The sequence below is a fragment of the Magnolia sinica genome, chromosome 7 (genome assembly GCF_029962835.1).
Source record: "Magnolia sinica isolate HGM2019 chromosome 7, MsV1, whole genome shotgun sequence".
In the NCBI taxonomy this organism is placed as follows: domain Eukaryota; kingdom Viridiplantae; phylum Streptophyta; class Magnoliopsida; order Magnoliales; family Magnoliaceae; genus Magnolia; species Magnolia sinica.
The window spans coordinates 15,484,554-15,503,163 of record NC_080579.1 but is presented as its reverse complement, the minus strand read 5'-3'; positions in this window follow the sequence as shown (position 1 = coordinate 15,503,163).

Below are 18,610 nucleotides of genomic sequence, written 5' to 3'. Positions count from 1 at the left end.
GCCACTGTGCATAGGCATGGATGATTAGATTCAGATTCATATATTAGAGATTCAAATTCAAGATCAGATCGAATTCCCAAATCATTTCAAATTTCAAATCAGATTTGGGATTTCGGATTCGAATCCCCAAATCAATAATTAGGGATTTCTGATTCGAATACCCATATTGGGTAATTAGGGATTTTCGAATCCTTAAATCCAGCTAAATCATTACCAGGGATTTAAAACCCCAAATCCAGCATAAATCGGGAATTTTAATCCCATTAGGGCTTAACAATCATATCATTCGATTGTTAACCTCGATCGCCTAGGCTAAAAGCCATCGCTAACCCTTGGATCAACAGACGAGGGCTGTGGCTCGCCATTCAGGAATCTTACTTGCTTTAGGAGCCATTGACAGTGTCTACAGGTCCCACCTTCATTGCTGGTGACCGTAGAAGCTATTTCCACAGCTTCTTAGTTCGATCTTTTTGTGTCGGGACTGCCGAAGATCCAGGCGAGAGAGAGAAGCTCGATCTCTTCTCGGCTCGTCAGGCGCGCAGCGAGAGCAGCTCTCTCTCTCTCTCTTGTAGTCGGTCTGATTAAACAGTTTTTATCGGGACCCAATTCGGGTCCACTCAGATATGTGGACACGCTTTAGGTCCATTCGGATCTGAAGGCCCGTTTAGAATTCAACCAGACCCTATACAGGATTTCCAGGTCTGGAATGAGCTTGATCCTTGGGCCTATACCAGATTTCTAGATCTGGAATGGGCCTGATCCTTGGGCCTATACCGGATTTCCAGATCTAGAATGGGCCTAATCCTTGGGCCTATACCGGATTTCCAGATCTAGAATGGGCCTAATACTTGGGCCTATACTGGTTCTTAGAGCTGATCACCTTATGGCATGAGTCCTTGACTGGGCCTAATTTTTAGAACCATCGGATTTCAGTCCGAATTCATGGACACTCTCCAGTTATTTTGGGTCCTATTAAGGCTAGGTGATTATACATAAAAAGATCTTAATTTATAGTGTATGATATTAAACATTCACAATTCTTACTCATTCACTACATAACCATACAGATACAAACTTTTAGGATAAGGATCTGTACAATATGACTTGATTTGTTTGTCATATAGACACTAATGTATGGATCTAACCATCCATCTGAAAGTTTTTTATGACCAACTGACTATCATGTGAATGTCAAGGGTTAGACTTGTAATGTTCATTTATCATGCGGAGTCTTAATTCGGCCTAGTTATAGCCCATTACCAATCCTTAGAAGTTGATATAGACCATTAGAACATATAATGTGAAACCTATATGTATGTTTCACTTTAAGGTTCATATATGTCCCAATGATCAATACTGACCATCTTGTGAGCCGCATCAGAGACATTTAGATATAATCCATTGAGAGGCAGGATTATAATCGTGATCCTAAGTTTATATCTGTAGTGTTGGATCGGTTGTGTTAACCACCATAGTGACCTCAAACGATGAAAATTCTAAAAGTACCCTGGTTTGTCAATTAGTGTGAGGATTGAGTCAATGAGTCAAGTGAGCCCCAAAGAAGATCATTCAAGTCATTGCCTCAACTGGATGTGCACTCCGAGCTTGTCAAAACTAAATTAAGCCTCACATCCCATGTCCCAAAATACTCAGGTATATGAAGCCTTTAAAAACATTAGAATAACCTAGGATCATATGTCTATAAACTTGAATTTCAGAATAGGAAAATCTTCCAAGTTTTTCAGACTATATTCGATGATATCGAGCACTCATCAATGGCATCGAACACTCACATTCGATGATATCGACAACCACTTGATATCATTAAATTAGGCCATTCTATGTCTGGCAACTACAAAGTATTTTGGACAATATGTTCGATAAATCGAAAAACATTTCGATGATATCGACATTCAAATATCGATCAAATTGAATGAGAATCGATGATATCGAATTACCTTGAGCTTTGTCCAACAACTTTTAGAAAATGTCCTGACATTGCTCGAGTAATCGAACCATCTTTGATATCATCTGAATTCAAACTTCAATGATATCGAGATGAGTTTCGATATCATTGAATTCGGTCAAGTTTTTGTCCAGCAAGCCTCAAAGGAAAATCACAAAAGATCGAGGACTTGAAACCCTACTCAATGTCATCGGATTTCAAATCTCGATGATATCGAAGGTATATCAATGAGATCGAATCTAGACAAAACTATTCCAGTAATCTTGCAAGGTAAACCATATGGGAATGACCGAGGAACCGATGATGACTCGATATGATCGTAATTTAAATATCGATGAAAGCGACATATGATCGATGTTATCAAAATGGAACAAAAATTGTCCAGCAAGCTCTTTTGAAATTCATGTGGAAATGATCGATGTATCGAGTAGACTGTCAATGAAATTGGAATTCAAACTCTGATGACATCGACGTCGGCTCGATTGCATTGAGCCTTAGCAGAAAGTTCTAGGGATATTTTTTAGTAGAGTTGATATCATCGAAGCAGGCCCGATGATATCGAACTCAGTCAAAATCTAACATCTTTATTACCGTTGAAACTTTTTGTGTATTTAAGGAGAGCTTGTTCTTTGTTGCTGTATTAAGAAAAGGAGAGATTTTTAAGAGAGTAACTTCATATCATCTAACCTAAGTCCTTTTTCTCATGGGAGTTCATCCTTCAATCCACCCTCATCATTGATATTCTATAGAGTGGATTGGGGAATGAACTTCCATATTCAAGGATCATCCAGCTACCACCTTAATAGCAAATCATTGAGCTGGGATCCCTTGAATGCCTAAGACCTTAGAATCTCTTCATTGCTTTAATAGGTAATATTCATTAGAGTAGATTCTAAGATAACCTTGACCCAACTTGTCACCCTTATTAGTACATCATCAAGTGTTGCAGATCAAGGGAGCTGAAGAATATTCATCATCAAGGAGGAGATCTTCATTAACGTGCTTAATGGGGCTCACCTACTTATCTGTAAGTCATTAGAGTCCAGAGACCCTTCTGATCATTCCTTTTGTAGGTTTGAGTCAAAGGTGCTTCTCACCCCTTTCAAGTCCTCATAGGAGGCCTCGAACGGGAGAGTACGTGTAGGTGTTATGTGTTAACCTTTGCTCTTGTGTAGGGCATAAACTTAGGTCCTTAGTGTAGGTCCTTAGCCTATGTGGCCTAAAAGTTAGGTTCCTTAAGTGGATCCTTTGATCTTGTGTAGGGCATAAAACTCAGGTGCTGTGTGTTGACCTTTACTCTTGCGTAGGGCATAAACTCTAGGGTCCATGTGTGGATCCTTGGCTTGTGTGGCATAAAACCCTAGGTTCCTTGTGTGGACCATTTGCTCTTGTGTAAGGTATAAAACCTGGGTGATGTGTGTCGACCCTTGCTCCTGTGTGGGGCAAAAACTATGTCTCGTGGAGACATGTTAGGTACCTTGTGTAGGTCCTAGAGTCAGCCTTGTGTAGGTTGTACTGGTTTGAGGTAAACCTGATTTGAAACCTCTGTTAGTGAAATTCGGTACACTCAAGGGTTGAGTGCATCCGCCAGGAGTGGAGTAGGCATAAAGCCGAACCACTATAAAATGACTGTGTTTGAGATTGTTGTTTGCATATTCTCTTATTGTGTATACTTTAAATGTTCACATGATGCATTATCATTTAAAACTGATAAATATCACATCTCACACATAGTCACTCAGTGCATCCATCATAGACTAAATTTATATACTGTTTAGATATTGAATAGTCTTGTGATTGGATCCTCTATTTGGCTTGAAAGCTATTAGAGTTAAGTTGAAGATGTCTTGATAATGGTAATGGGATTTTAAATTGTCATAAAATTTTATAAAGTCTTATTCACCCCCCTTTAGGATACTTTGACTTATTACTACTTCTTTTAGAGCGGTCATTACCGCAATTTCAAATTTTACAAGTACAGACTTGTAACATTGGGATAAGGAGGATTGCATATAGTTGTGTTTACATTTTCATGCATACGATAACGAAAACACAGATGATTACTGTTTGGCAGTCACATGAACGGGTAAAGTAAATGGTGTTAATGATGTAAAGCTGAAAGACTCATCTCACCCATAGGTGTTGAGTGTCTCAGTTTTACATAATTAACACCACTTGGCTTCGTGTTCAGGAGAATCACTGACATGCTGTCATTACCTCCCACAGGAGGAATGATAATTGTGTAATAGATTCTCACCAAGATATGATGGTTGGGCCCATCGAGTACCTGGATAATTCAGTTGATGCCTCCCTTAGCAACTGAATTAATTATCTTTGCCTGATATTTGTTTACATTCGTAAAATTACTTTGTGAAATAATGAGCTAATGTGAGTATACAGGTATCTCTTCTATTTCGGTCTCAATTCCAACTAATACGCATCAAATCCCTGCCCAAAATGGATCTAATTATGTTAAATAGAAGGACTCCATTGAAGTTGTCTTGGGCTGCCTATGATTAGATCTTGCCCTGATAACACCAGAACCGCCAAAACCATCCGATGATGCCACTAAAGCAGACTATAATCGATGAGAGGCATCGTTTAGATCAAATGATACATGCCCAAAAGTCATAAAGTATTCAATTTTGGAGTCTATAAAATGTGACATGCCCAAAGTAAATAAGGCGAAAGCTTTCCTGATCGAAATGGAAAAAAGATTCAAGAAATCTGATAAATCTGAACAAATTAACTCGCTCATCCTACGATGGAAATGGAAATATACGGGAATACATTATAAAGTAGATCGAAGTCGTGTCTAAGTTTCGCTCTCTAGGCCTCGTACTTACTGATGACCAACTGATTCATTTGATCATGAATAACCTGCCTCCTCAATACGGTACATTCCTGGTTAACTATAACACTCTAAAGGACATGTGGACATTGGATGAACTGATCACTCAGTGCATCTAAGAAGAAGACAGGATCAGACAGTTAGTTAAAGTTTAAAATATTAATATGGTGACCTCAGGATATGGACATGGGCAAGGGTATAAAGGTAAAAGGAAAAGAAACCAAGGTTTTAATAATCGATCCTTCGGTCCTCCATCGAGAAACCATGATAATCAATCAGGAAAAGGATCGAACTGCAAACGGGCTAAAGGCAATGGCTGTTTCTTTTACAAAAAGGTCGGCCATCAAAAAAAAGAATGCGAAAAGTATAAGAAATGACTCATAAAGAAATGTAATAATTCTGTTCTTATCTGTTTTGAATCTAATCTAACCGATGTGTTAGTGGATTTGTGGTGGATAGATTCAGGAACAACTATTCACATATATACTTCTGTGGAGGAATTACTACAATCTAGGCCACCAACTGATATAGAGCGCTCAATATACGTTGGCAATGGTGTCAATGTAGACGTGGAGTCTATAGGCTTAAGTTAGAGTCTGGTTATTTTTTGGATTTAGTAAATACATTTTATGTGTTGTTTATAAGACGTAATTTAGTTTCAATTTCCTATTTGGATAAGTTGGGATATTCATTTCAATTTGGAAATAAAAGCCTTAGTATTTACTTTAATTCGATTAAAGTTGGAACCAGGTCTATAGTGAACAACTTATACCAGTTAGACTTGATTGCCTCTCACGTCTATAATGTTAATGCCTTGCATAGAAATAAAGAAGGATCCAAGCGAAGGCTAGACTATGAGAATTCTTATATGTTGTGACACACGCGTCTATGTCATATATCTCATGAGAGATTGGACAGACTTATGCGAGAAGGAATTCTACATTCTCTAGACTTCTCTTACTATAAAGTATGCATTGATTGCATAAAGGGAAATAGACCAGAACTAGAAAGAAATGTGCAACAAGGAGTGTAGGTCTCTTAGAGGTGATACATAGGGACATTTGTAGACCATTCCTTAAGGCTTCATGGAGTAGACATAAATATTTTATTACATTTATAGATGACTACTCTCGTTTTGGGTACCTCTACCTTATCAATGAGAAATCAAATGCCCTGGATGCTTTTAAAATCTATAAAGTCGAAGTTGAAAACCAACTCGATACAAAGATTAAAGTTATTAGATTTGACCATGGTGGTGAATATTATGGCAGATATGATGAATCAGGTCACAATTTAGGGCCATTCGCTAGATATTTACAAAATTATGGCATTGTCGCCCAGTACACTATGCCTGGTACTCCAAAGCAGAATGGTGTGGCTGAAAGACGCAATCGCACCCTTATGGATATGGTGCAAAGCATGGTTAGCAATTCAACATTTCTAGAATCTTTGTGGAGTGATGCGATCAGAACCGCAGTTCATATACTTAACAGGGTCCCTAGCAAAGCAGTAAGCAAAACTCCCTTTGAGTTGTGGAATGGGAGAAAACCAAGTCTCCGATATTTACATGTTTGGGGTTATCCTGCTGAGGCCAAAATTTTTAACCCGCACGAAAAGAAGCTCGATCCTAGAACTGTAAGTTGTTTCTTCATTGAATATCCAGAAAGATCAAAGGGCTATTGATTCTATTGTCCTTCTCACTCTATTAGGATTGTTAAGACTGGGAATGCCAGATTCATTGAGTACACTGAAAACAGTGGGAGCACGAATATTAGAAATTTTGTATTTGAGGAACAAAGGATTATGACTCCAATCGTAGTCACTCAAGATCACATGGATATTAATGATGCAGTTGATCCTGTAGTCACTGCAGATCACCATATAGAACCTCATATACAAACTACTGATGAGAAAAATCAAAATCACACCCAACAAGATGAACCATTGAGAAGATCTGAAAGAGAAAAAAGGCCTATAAATTGAGACGATTACATCAATACTTACAAGAGCACAATTTTGACATAGGGGTGGAAAAGGATCCTGAATCTTTTATACAAGTCAAACAAAGTGATGATCCATCTCGTTGGTTCGATACTATGAAAGATTAGTTAAAATCCACGAGGGACAATAAAGTATGGGATCTTGTTGAGTTACCCACAGGAATAAAGCCGATTGGTTGTAAACGGATATTTAAAACCAATCGGGACTCCAAGGGCAATGTCGAAATATATAAAGCCAGATTTGTTGCCAAGGGTTTTAACCAACGTGAGGGCATTGACTTTAAGGAGACTTTCTCACCAGTATCTAAGAAAGACTTATTTAGAATTATAATGGCTCTTGTAGCTCATATAGACTTAGAGTTACATCAAATAGATGTAAAGACTGCATTTCTCAATGGGGATCTGAATGATGATATATGCATGTTACAACCCGAAGGTTTTGTAGCTAATGACTCAAAACATTTGGTTTGCAAACTAAATAAATCCATCTATGGGTTGAAACAAGCATCGCGACAGTGATACCTAAAGTTTCATGAAGTAATTTCCTCGTATGGTTTTGTAGAAAACATTGCAGATAAATGTATCTGCATTAAAATTAGTGGGAGTAAGTTCGTTATGATGATTTTGTATGTTGATGACATTTTCTTGGCTAATAGTAATATCAAGATGTTGAGTGACACCAAGAAATTCTTATCTTAAAGATTTGAAATGAAAAATCTTGGTGAAGCTTCTTACGTCATCAGCATTGAAATTCACCGTGACAGATCACTTGGACTACTCAGCCTCTCATAAAGGGCCTATATTACTAAGGTACTCGAAAAGTATGGCATACAAAATTGTGCTTCCAAACAGTCACCTATTGTGAAGGGCGACAAATTTGGCCTATTTCAATGTACAAAGAATGATTTGGAAATGAATCGAATGAAGGAATTTCCTTATGCATCAGTAGTAAGGAGCATCATGTATACTCAAGTCTATACGTGACCGGATATTTGCCTTTGTTGTTGGAATGTTAGGAAGATACTTATCTAATCCATGAATGCAACATTGGATAGCTGCAAAGAAAGTATTACGGTATCTGCAGAGAACGAAAGATTTTGGACTCAAATATAGAAGATCTGATCAGTTGGAGTTGATCGGATATTCAGACACAGGCTGCGTTGATACTAAGTAGTCTACCTTAGGATACATCTTCATGATGGTTAGAGGAGCTGCATCATGGAAAAACATGAAATAGTCTACCATAGCCTCATCCACTATTGAAGATGAATTTATTGCCTGCCACGAGGCATCTAATCAGGCACTATGGTTACAGAGTTTCTTCTCAAGTTTATGGGTACTGGAGCATATCCCAAAACCATTGAGAATATTTTGCGATAATTCAGTTGATATTTCTTTCTCTAGTAACAACAAGCATTCATCAAGGTCGAGGCATATCGACATCAAATATCTTGTTGTAAAGGAAAGAGTTCAAAATCGTCAGGTGTCTGTGGAATTCATCGGCACTAAGCAGATGATTGCAGATCCGCTCACTAAAGGACTGCCCATCATGCCATTTTAGGAGCATGTGACATACATGGGAGTCATTGATCCCACAGATGTTTTCGGTTAAGTGGGAGTTAAGCACATTTTGATTTTACAGACATTTAAAGATCTCATTTTATATAGTTTGATGATTTTGATATAAAGATTTATTTATGCTTCTCTATATATATGTGCAAAATTTTGAGTAAGTAAAACTATGGTCATGTCTCGTTGGAGACATGCAAAAGCTTCAGGACCTCTTAAGGATAGAGACACATCATCACATTAAGTGTGTAATCCTTATACCACATTTCCTAGTTCGTGATCTATATCATTAAGATTGAAAGTACTTGTGACCGCGCTTAGCCTCACTCCGCCTAAATTAAATGTTATGATGACTTTCGCAATTCAATACTGACATCTTGATGGACCAGATTGAAAAGAACTACACATATTGTCCAACAATTTCATTGGTTAACCATTTGGATGTTTTCTTAAAAATCAAAGCTTGTCTTCAAAAGTACTTCTACATGATTATTCATTGACGTTGCTCAATGTGGCCAAGTGGGAGAATGTTAAAACTCTATAAGGTGGGCCTTATTGATCAACAGTCTAGATTGAACTGTTGGACTGCGTGATCGTGTAAACTAGTGGACCCCACTTCAATGTGAGTTACGCAGATACTATTCGTGAAGGTGAGTAAGGGGAGGAGTGTTATACCCTGATACGCAGGGGTGTTTGAGTTAAACTAGGATACAAAAATGTGGAGCAGTGGGAGAGAGAGTTATGATGGGTTTCAAACTCTCATCTCCACAGATTCTATATAAGAAAGAGTTGGGTCCCCGATCCTACACAACGACAGAAGCCTAAGTCTCATCTATTATTCTGCATACGGGTGTGAAGGAGAGGAAGATTACAACATTGGTTTTTTGGTATTCTAATTTTTCATCTATGGCGTCTCAGTTAGGTAAGCCATCCAAACCCTAGATCTCTATGTCCTATGTACAGGTAGATCTCCAGGTTTTCGCATCCAAATAATCTTATAGCTACTGCCTTACATGCAAAATCTAGCACAGATGACGCTAATCTATGGCATATGCAATTAGGGAATAGGAGCGAGATAGGCATGATGAAACTCCATAAATGGAAACTGTCTAAGGGAGTTAAGGCATGTAAGATGGATTTCTATGAGCATTATATTTGTGAGAAGCAATGCATGGTAAGTTTCAAGACTACTAAACATACTAGTAGTGGGGTGCTTAATTATATTAATTTCGATGTCTGAGAGCCAATGACAATATTGTCTAAAGGAGGAGCCCAATGCTTCGTGAGCTTCGCAAATGATTACTCGGGGAAGATTTGGGTCTACTTCTTAAAGCACAAGTCCGAGGTGCTTACCAAGTTTAAGGAATGGAATGTGGAAGTAGGAAAGAAAAATGGGAGACAGATTAAGTTTCTCAAGTCAGATAAATAGTATAAAGTTCAAAGAGATGTGATTCATGAAATTTTACAAGGAACAAGGCATCACAATGCACTTCTCAACTCCAAAGACCCCATAGAAGAACGGGGTGGCAAATATAATAAATATAACTCGAATGGAGATAGTGAGAAGTATGCGGTTGCATGCGAGGCAGCCTAAAAGCTTCTAGGCAGAAGAGGTGAACATGGAATGCTATATTGTAAATTGGTCACTATTTACAGCACTAGACTCTAAGGTTGTAGAGAAAGTCTGGATAGGCAAGGACGTCGATTACTCAGGGATGAGGATCTTCAGGTGTCTAGCATACATCCACGTGTAGAGTGGACAGATGACGAAGTTGGATCCCAAATCTAAGAAGTGCATCTTTATCGGGAATGAGAAAAGTGTAAAGGGCTACAAGCTTTGGGGTGCTAACTTTTAGAAGGTGGTTGTTAGCAAAGATATTGTCTTTAATGAGGCATCGATGTTGAAGATCAATAAGGACACTGCAAGGAAGTCGTAAAAACGTGATGAGATTGAGAAATTGTCGATGTAGGTGGAGCTAGTTGAGTCGGCTACTTAAGGTGAAATTAAGCATGAGTAAGAAATCAACCAAGATAATCAACATGATAACCAGAAGAGTAAGCCAAGAATATGGAGAAAAGAACCATTTGAGCCCCAGTTTGGTACGGTTTTGAAGACATGGTCGCTTTTACATTGTTCATAGGGAGTGGAGATCCATCCACCTTTCAATAGGCTAAATCTAGAAAGGATGGTGATAAGTGAATGTCAGCTATGGCGAAGGAGATGTAATCTCTACATAGAAATCAGAGATGGGAGTTGATGGAACTTTCAAAATGTTAAAGAGCTATAGGGTGCAAGTAATGTTTAAGAAAAATGAAGCATTAATAGAAAAAAGGGTGAAAATTACAAGGCATGACTGGTAGCGAATGGGTACTTGCAAAGGGAAAGAGTAGATTACAATGAGGTATTCTCTTAGGTCATGAAATATACCTCAATTAGAGTGTTGTTGGCTACGGTAACAAAATCCAATTTGGAATTGGAGAAGATCGATGTGAAGATGACATTCCTTCATGGGAACTTGGAGAAAGTCACTTACATGAGGCAATCTGAAGGATTCGAAAAGCTTGATTAGGAGGGTCATACGTGTAGGCTGAATAAGTCATTATATGTGTTGAAGCAGTCTCTGAGGTAGTGGTACAAGTAGTTCGATTCTTACATGATGGAGATTGGGTATATCACGTGCGAGTATGATTGTTGCGCATATTATAGGGTGCTTGATAATAAGTCCTACATTCTACTGATGCTTTATGTTGATGATATGCAGATTATTGCAAAGGAGAAGAAGGAGATACTCTTGATTAAGTCTCTGTTAAGTAAGGAGTTTGGCATAAAGGATATAAGCACTGCGACAAAGATCATAGGCATGGAGATACAAAAAGACAGAGTCTAGGAAGTTGTGGCTTTCTCAGAAGGGTTGTGTAAAAGGTGCTAAAGAGGTTCCACATGGAAGATGTTAAGCCAGTTAACACGCCTTTAGCAGGTCACTTTAAATTATCAGACAGGTCATGTCCAAGTAAAGAAGAGGAGATTTTATAAATGTCACGGATGTCATACATGAGTGCAGTGAGGAGTCTCATATATGCAATGGTTTGCATGAGATCGGATATCTCACAGGTAGTTAGTGTGGATGGCGAATTGATGTATAGTGGGTCACAAACAGTTTCATGGCCAAGATGGACCAAAAAAGGCCTGATCGACGACAAAAGCGATCCAGACCGTCAAACCTTAAATCAGGCATATCTCGCAATTCGGAATGAGTTATTCAACGTACCATATATGATTTTGGGGTAGGATGAGCTACTTTAGCCACCCAACCTGTTATGTTGAGTTGCCCATGCCAAATTTGTGAAATACCATCAAATCGATGGTTGAATTCCCGTTTTATTTTCGTTTTTACTATTTATAGTAAGTTTTAGTTTGAGTATTACTCTTCATTCGTTGGGCTTTAGGAGTTGCGCCCAACATGAAAAGTGCTTAAAATAATTAGGAGAACATCATGGTTAGGCCAAATAAGATACTTACTATTTTTGGCCGAAAACCATCCGCACTAGTAGACATCATGATTGTCTATAAATAGTAAGTTTACTATTTATAGTAAGTTATGAATTCTAGGAGTTTTAGTTGTAGTTTGATTCTGAAACTTCTCCCATGGCTTAGTATCCCTATTTAAAGGGTTTTGAACTCGTTTATTTCATTCACCAATCAAATTACAAATTTTATAGAATTTATTTTCTATTTTCCTTACTTTTTCCTTGTGGATTTGAGAAGTCTTTGTGAGGAGTCCAGAGAAGTTCCGTGGATTCGTAGTAGTTATCCTCGAGGAGGATGATGATAACCTCATCACGTTTATCCTTGCATCATGAATCCATGGAAAAAGCATTGGGATGTTGTTAAGTGGATCCTCAAGTATCTTAAGGGTAATTGACACTAAGATCATGTTCCGGGGACAATGAGCTTCAGGTGGAGTTATTAGCTACGTGAATTCAGATTATGCATGTAATATGGACAATAAGAGGTCCATTACAGGATATGTTTTCACATTAGTAGACAGACCAGTATGTTGGAGATGTACGTTACGGTCAACGATAATGTTGTTTACAACTGATGAAGAATATATGGCTGTGACGGAAGCATCAAAGGAGGCATTATGGTTGAAAGAACTGATAGGAGAACTTGGGTTGAAGTAGAAGTCGACGGACAAGAATTCCACGGACATGTTGATAAAGCCAATGACCACAGAGAAGTTCAAGCATTGCTTGGGCTTGATTAATCTCACTAGCCATTGATGAGATTGGGCACCCTTGCACAGTGGTGCAAATGAAGTTGCATTCCAGGTGGAGAATGCAGGGAGTGGTTTACTTTCAAGGTGGAGGTTGCAGGGAAGGTCTTTAGGATGACTTGGCAGAATGCAAGTCAAGGTGGAGATTGTTGTGTAGGATGGAATTTTGTTAATCTGTTGTGCAGAGATATCCTAGTTCGGCTTGATCGAAGCCATTTTCAATTCCACCGAAAAAGGTGGATTCTCAGGTTGTACACTATGATGATTTGTACTTTTTCGATTCGACCAAAAGGTGTAGTTGGTTTGGTCCAGTCCGACCAAAGGTCCCATTGAGTATGACTAGACATGTTACTCGGATTTGCACAAATAGGAGTATTTAAGTCCTATTTGGGATTAGGGCTTGTTAATACGAATTGTTCTCTCTACGGGCAAGGGTTTGCGAGATGAGAGGGTTCTAAACACTTGTAAGGGCTGGGGAAATGTTTCTCTCAAGGGGTTGCCCAACGCAATGGGAGATCAGGTGCTTCTGTAATCAAAGAAGGTGAGTGTGTAAACTCTAAGGTTTTGATTATAGTTGATTTATGTCACTTTGTGCCTTGGTTTTTTCCTGCAAGGATTTTCCACATAAAATATCTTGTGTTATGTTGTTGTTTGCCTAAAATTTTAAAAATTTTATCCTAAAACAAAGCTTTTCTAGCCATATGGATGTTTCATCATTGATTATTAGATCCCCACTTATCATCTTGTGTGAATCACTTGGGTCGTGTATCCGGCTCATTTTTTGTATCATGCATTAAAATGATCTCAAACAATGGATGGATGGTTTTGATATAACACATATATCATAGTGGGGCTCACATAACTTAGTGACGTCAACGCGCCATGGAAGTCTGGTGTGGCACATCAATGCTTCCACTACCGCTATTGACAGCATCATATGCAATCCAGGGACGGTTTCAATGGATCCTTAACTATGGGGCCACTGTGATGTATGTGTCTTACATCCACACTATCCATCGATTTTGATAGCTCATTTTAGGGCATGATATAAAAAATGATATGCTATCCATCCATTTTGACAGCTCATTTTAGGGCATGATATAAAAAATGAAGCATATCCAAATCTTATGCAAACCACACCACAAGAAACTGTCGTTATTGAATCCCCACCATTTAAAACTTCATGGAGCCATTGGAATGTTTATTTTCCATCTAACCTGTTGATGAGGTCACTAAGACCTAGATGAAGAGACCACACAAATATCAGCATGATCCAAAACTTTTATTCCCATAAGAAGTTTTTAATAGTTGATTACCATTGTTTGGTGTACTATGGTCCACCTAAGATTGGATATGCTTTATTTTTTGGATCATGCCCTAAAATTAGTTTTCAAAACGGCTAGACAACGTGGATATAAGGCATAAACACCAAGGTGGGCTCCACAATCAGGTATCCCACCCACCTCAGTGGATCCCCGGATCCATTGAAGATGCACCCGGCATTCCGCATCCCATGTTTTTACCCCAACCAGTACACAAGCCGTGTCCTATGTTTTTACACCCATTGCTCCAAACTTCCGTAGGCCCACCCTAATGTTTATCAGGGCCATCCAACCTGTTGATAAGGCCACACATACAAGGACGACGTCAATCCCACAGATATATAAAGGTGGGCCCAATAGAATCCTCCACACATATAACCGTAAAAATCAAAGTAAGGGCAAATCCATCATTTAGACAAGTTAACAACACCATTTGTCATTCATTGTTAGTTAAAGTAAGAGATGTATTTTCTCCATATTTGTAAAACTTAAGCATTTTGCTTTAAATATTTTAAAAGCATGTGTTTTTTCGAAAATAGCCTAAAAGGTAGGTGGTTATACCGGAAAATCCCTTGATAATTTATTATGGGCGTCACCCAGCTATTGCTAGGGGGAATTCTTTTATTGTCCTTTTGACTTTGGTTGCTTCTATTGTTCTCAATCAGGTGAGTGGAACTTTGAGGCCGGATTGACAATGACCGCATTGTCATCACATTAGTTGTTTAGGTGATGTTGTTGTATTAGAACCATTGATGATGATTACGCATGAATAAAATTTAATTAATGTCTCGGATTTTTATTTTTTTTGATCGACCAATATAAGACCCTCTCTCACCTGATATATTGATAAAATGATGTCTAAATCAATTGTGGTTGACCTCTTGAAAGAAGAAAATTTTGATGCCAATAATTTTGATGACTGGTGGAGGGCTCTTAGAATTTTTTTAGATGAAGAAGATGTGTTGTATACACTAATGACTGTTAGGAAAAAAAAAAACCTGCAAAAAGAAAATGAGGATCTGCCTATAAAGAAGCTAAAATTTGAGCAATGAGAGTATAAGAAGTTGGAGAAAAACAATATAACCGCTAGAAACATTTTTCTTGGTTTCATGCATAAAGAATTGATTCCCATATGTGAGACCTAGGAAATTGCCAAAGAAATATGAGATATCCTAATTGGTTCATATGCTAGAATATCGGATTATAAGGTAAGAACGTTGCAAATGGAAACTGATGCATATAGAATGCCTATAAGATGTTCTAGTAAAGACCATATTAAGAAAATGGAACAAATGATGATCAATTTACGAAATGTAAGTTGTGTCTTGATTAAAAACTAGAAAATCATAGCTATGTTTTGATCTCTAATAGATTCTTGGACTACACATAAAAGACATCCTAAACCACAATGAAGAATAAAAATGTTGAAGGATTTAGCCCATCACTTAGAGCATGAGGTTGAATTTAGGGACCTAACAATAATGCTGTTTTTACTATAAAAAGTAGAAAGAAATTTAATCAATCAAAGAAAATGTTTGGGAAATCATAGACAATATGCTCCCTTTAGTCAGTTTAATCCATCTTATCACCCATCCATTCTACGTTTCCATCCACACTCACCGCATTACCAAAACAGACCACCCTAACCACGTCCACCTTAGAATCGACCATATCTATCTAAGCACCTATTAAACAAACTTCCACAACTTATGTAGCCTCGTAGTAAATATATTGAATCTAAGCCACAAGAGAGAGAGAGTGAGAACAAGAAGAGAGCCAAGAGACAAGGAGATGGTTCATGTTTCGAAAAATGGTAATTTTCCCTCCACTCATTGGTTGTGTTCGTATAAAAATATTAATAGTTGATTTAAATTTTGATGAATAGATTGTGTTAGTGCACTGATTTGTTCACCTTGTTTGTCAATCACGCAAGTCCATGTGTCATGTAGTCAGCTAAGCTCTTGGATGCTAAAGACCGAAGATGCAAGAGGAGCATCAAGGAGCAAAGAACTTGTAAATGAGGTGCCTTAGTGATCCTAACCTTGACACAAAGCAACCCCATAACCTCTAGATAATCATGACTTTATAGGTAAACCTTGTTTGATCATCATTAGCCTTAGGAGCCTAATTGGAACATGTTAAGTCAGGCTAGAAGAGGTGCGAAACTGCTGTGAAATCCTATGCCCAAAACAATAGTTTTCGTGGGGTTCTCAATCTTATCGAGCGATACTTAATCGGGCTTGACCGTTTGAAGGTGTCCAGAAATGTACAGTAACAAATTGCCTATTTTCTGAAATTCCTCGATGCCATCAAACCAGCCTTCGATCCCATCGAATGGGAGTTTAATCGATCAAAGGCATTGCTCGATTAATTAAACCAGCCATTTTTTGCCTCTCTTTTTTTTGCCGTTGAGAGTTAGTTCCTTTATATGGGGCATGTGGTATTTGGGTTTTTGAGGGGTTTTTTGTGCAAATAGAGGCTGTGTTTTTTCACTCATACAACATATCCAAGACCTCTATCTTAAGAGTTTTATGTTAATCGTCTTGTGATCCTTCACTCCAATGAGCATTCTATACTCATATTCAAAGATGTGGATGAAGTCTCACATCTTTAGAAATTAGACACATTTTTATAGTCAAATCCTTGTCTAAATTCTCTAAAAGACCCTTCTAGGTAAATTCCTTAGGATTACAAAATTTCCATGAGTTGTAGGAGATTCACCAATCCTCCCTTACTTTGGTCATCTCATTAGCACTTCATACGCAAGGCAAAAGATTGTAGGAATTAAAGCATTAACAACGCATCAACATTAACGATCGTGGGAGCAATGGGGAGCTAATTCAAGAACATGAGAGCTTTGAATAAGCAATTCAAGCACGATACATCAAAGGGGCTCAATTTGATAAGTGTCATTTAGTGAGTTCATACTTTCTTTTCTTGTATAGGATTGAGGGTAAGAGTTTGTGCATCAAATTTGATAGGTTCTTGTGTAGGATCCAGGCTTTTGTGTAGAGCCGAATTCACTAGACATGAGTATGTACGTGTTAGTCTCCATGTGAGCCTCCAGCAGGAGTAAACATAAGTCTTAAACTAGGACCAAGGTTGTTCGTTAGCTAATTGAAAACCAACTAAATTCTCTTATATGTGCCTCTGATGGGAGTGCATGCTAGGTAAGTCCTTATGTAGGCCACCGACATGGGTGTATACATGGTAAATCCTTGCATAGGCTACCAACATAGGTGAATACATGATAGGTCCTTGTATATGGATGTAAAGGTTAGAGGTAAACCTAATTTAAAATGTTCGATAGTGAAATCCAGTACACTCATGGGTTGAGTACGTCCTTTAGGAGTAGAGTAGGAAAACCGAACCACTATACATGCTTGTGTTTGGGATTGTTATTTAAGTACGTTTTTAATTATACTTATCTGATTGTTTAGATGAATTAGATGTATGCATGATTAGATGAATGCTAGGAGTTAATAATTAGCACATCCCACATACGCATGTACGCTATCATATATAGACTAGTTGTTTCATTGGCATATCTTTTGTAGTTTATGTGATTGGACCCAATATTGACTTGAAAATTTTAGTGTTAAATTGCTTTACTTAGTTTAAATTGACATATTTACTTAAGTAAGCAATTGTATGTTTAATTTGTAAATTTTTTATTTGGTCTTAATCACCCCTGCTAAGATATAGCCATTCATTCCATAGCTCTGTCAAGCTTTCACACGTAACCATAGTATCCCACCACGTGCAATTTCAGATTGTGGATTTAGAGACAATAAGGTATATAATAAAGAACAAAGATAGCTTGGTGGATTTTAGGACTATTTCACTCAAAAGTCACAAGCTGTACAATGGAAATAATGCATCGGAGGATGTCGTTGGAGTTGGTATATACCGTCTTGAGTCAAAGATGAGACAGTCTCTTCTACATAAATATACTCTTTTTACCATTGGAATGTGAAGAAATTTAGTGTTTGCTATGAATTCAATGAAAGAAAATTTTGATGTAATATTTTGTAAAGATGATCTCACTGAGAAAGAACAATGTAATACTTGCAAGGGAAAATTTATTAGGAGACCTTCGAAAAATTATTAGGAGACCTTCAAACTAGATGTTGTAAATGCCTTTTCAATCAATGACAAGTAGATCTTCATCTTTTATTGGCTTAACCAACATTAATATTATATGAGTCTATTAAGTGGTATAGCACAATAGGACACATAGGAAAAGATCGTATGATTAGGTTACTAGGAACATTGACAAATTTAGACTTACCCTTTTGGGAGTATTGTGTATTAGAGAATGTGACTAGGAAACCTTTTTTTAAAGAAGATAAATGTAAAGAACTTTTACAAATTATACATAGTGATATATGTGGTCATTTGAACATTCAAATTCAAAAATGAGTATTAGTATATTATAACTTTTATTGATCACTACTCCCAATACAAAATGACATATTTAATTTCTCAAAAATCAAAGGGCTCTTGTTTGCTTTCAAAAAATACAGATTAGAAGTAGAGAATCAGTTAGATAAAAGAATTTAAATATTAAGGATAGATAAGGGTGCAGAATACACATCTGACATTTTCAAATCGTATTGTGAGTG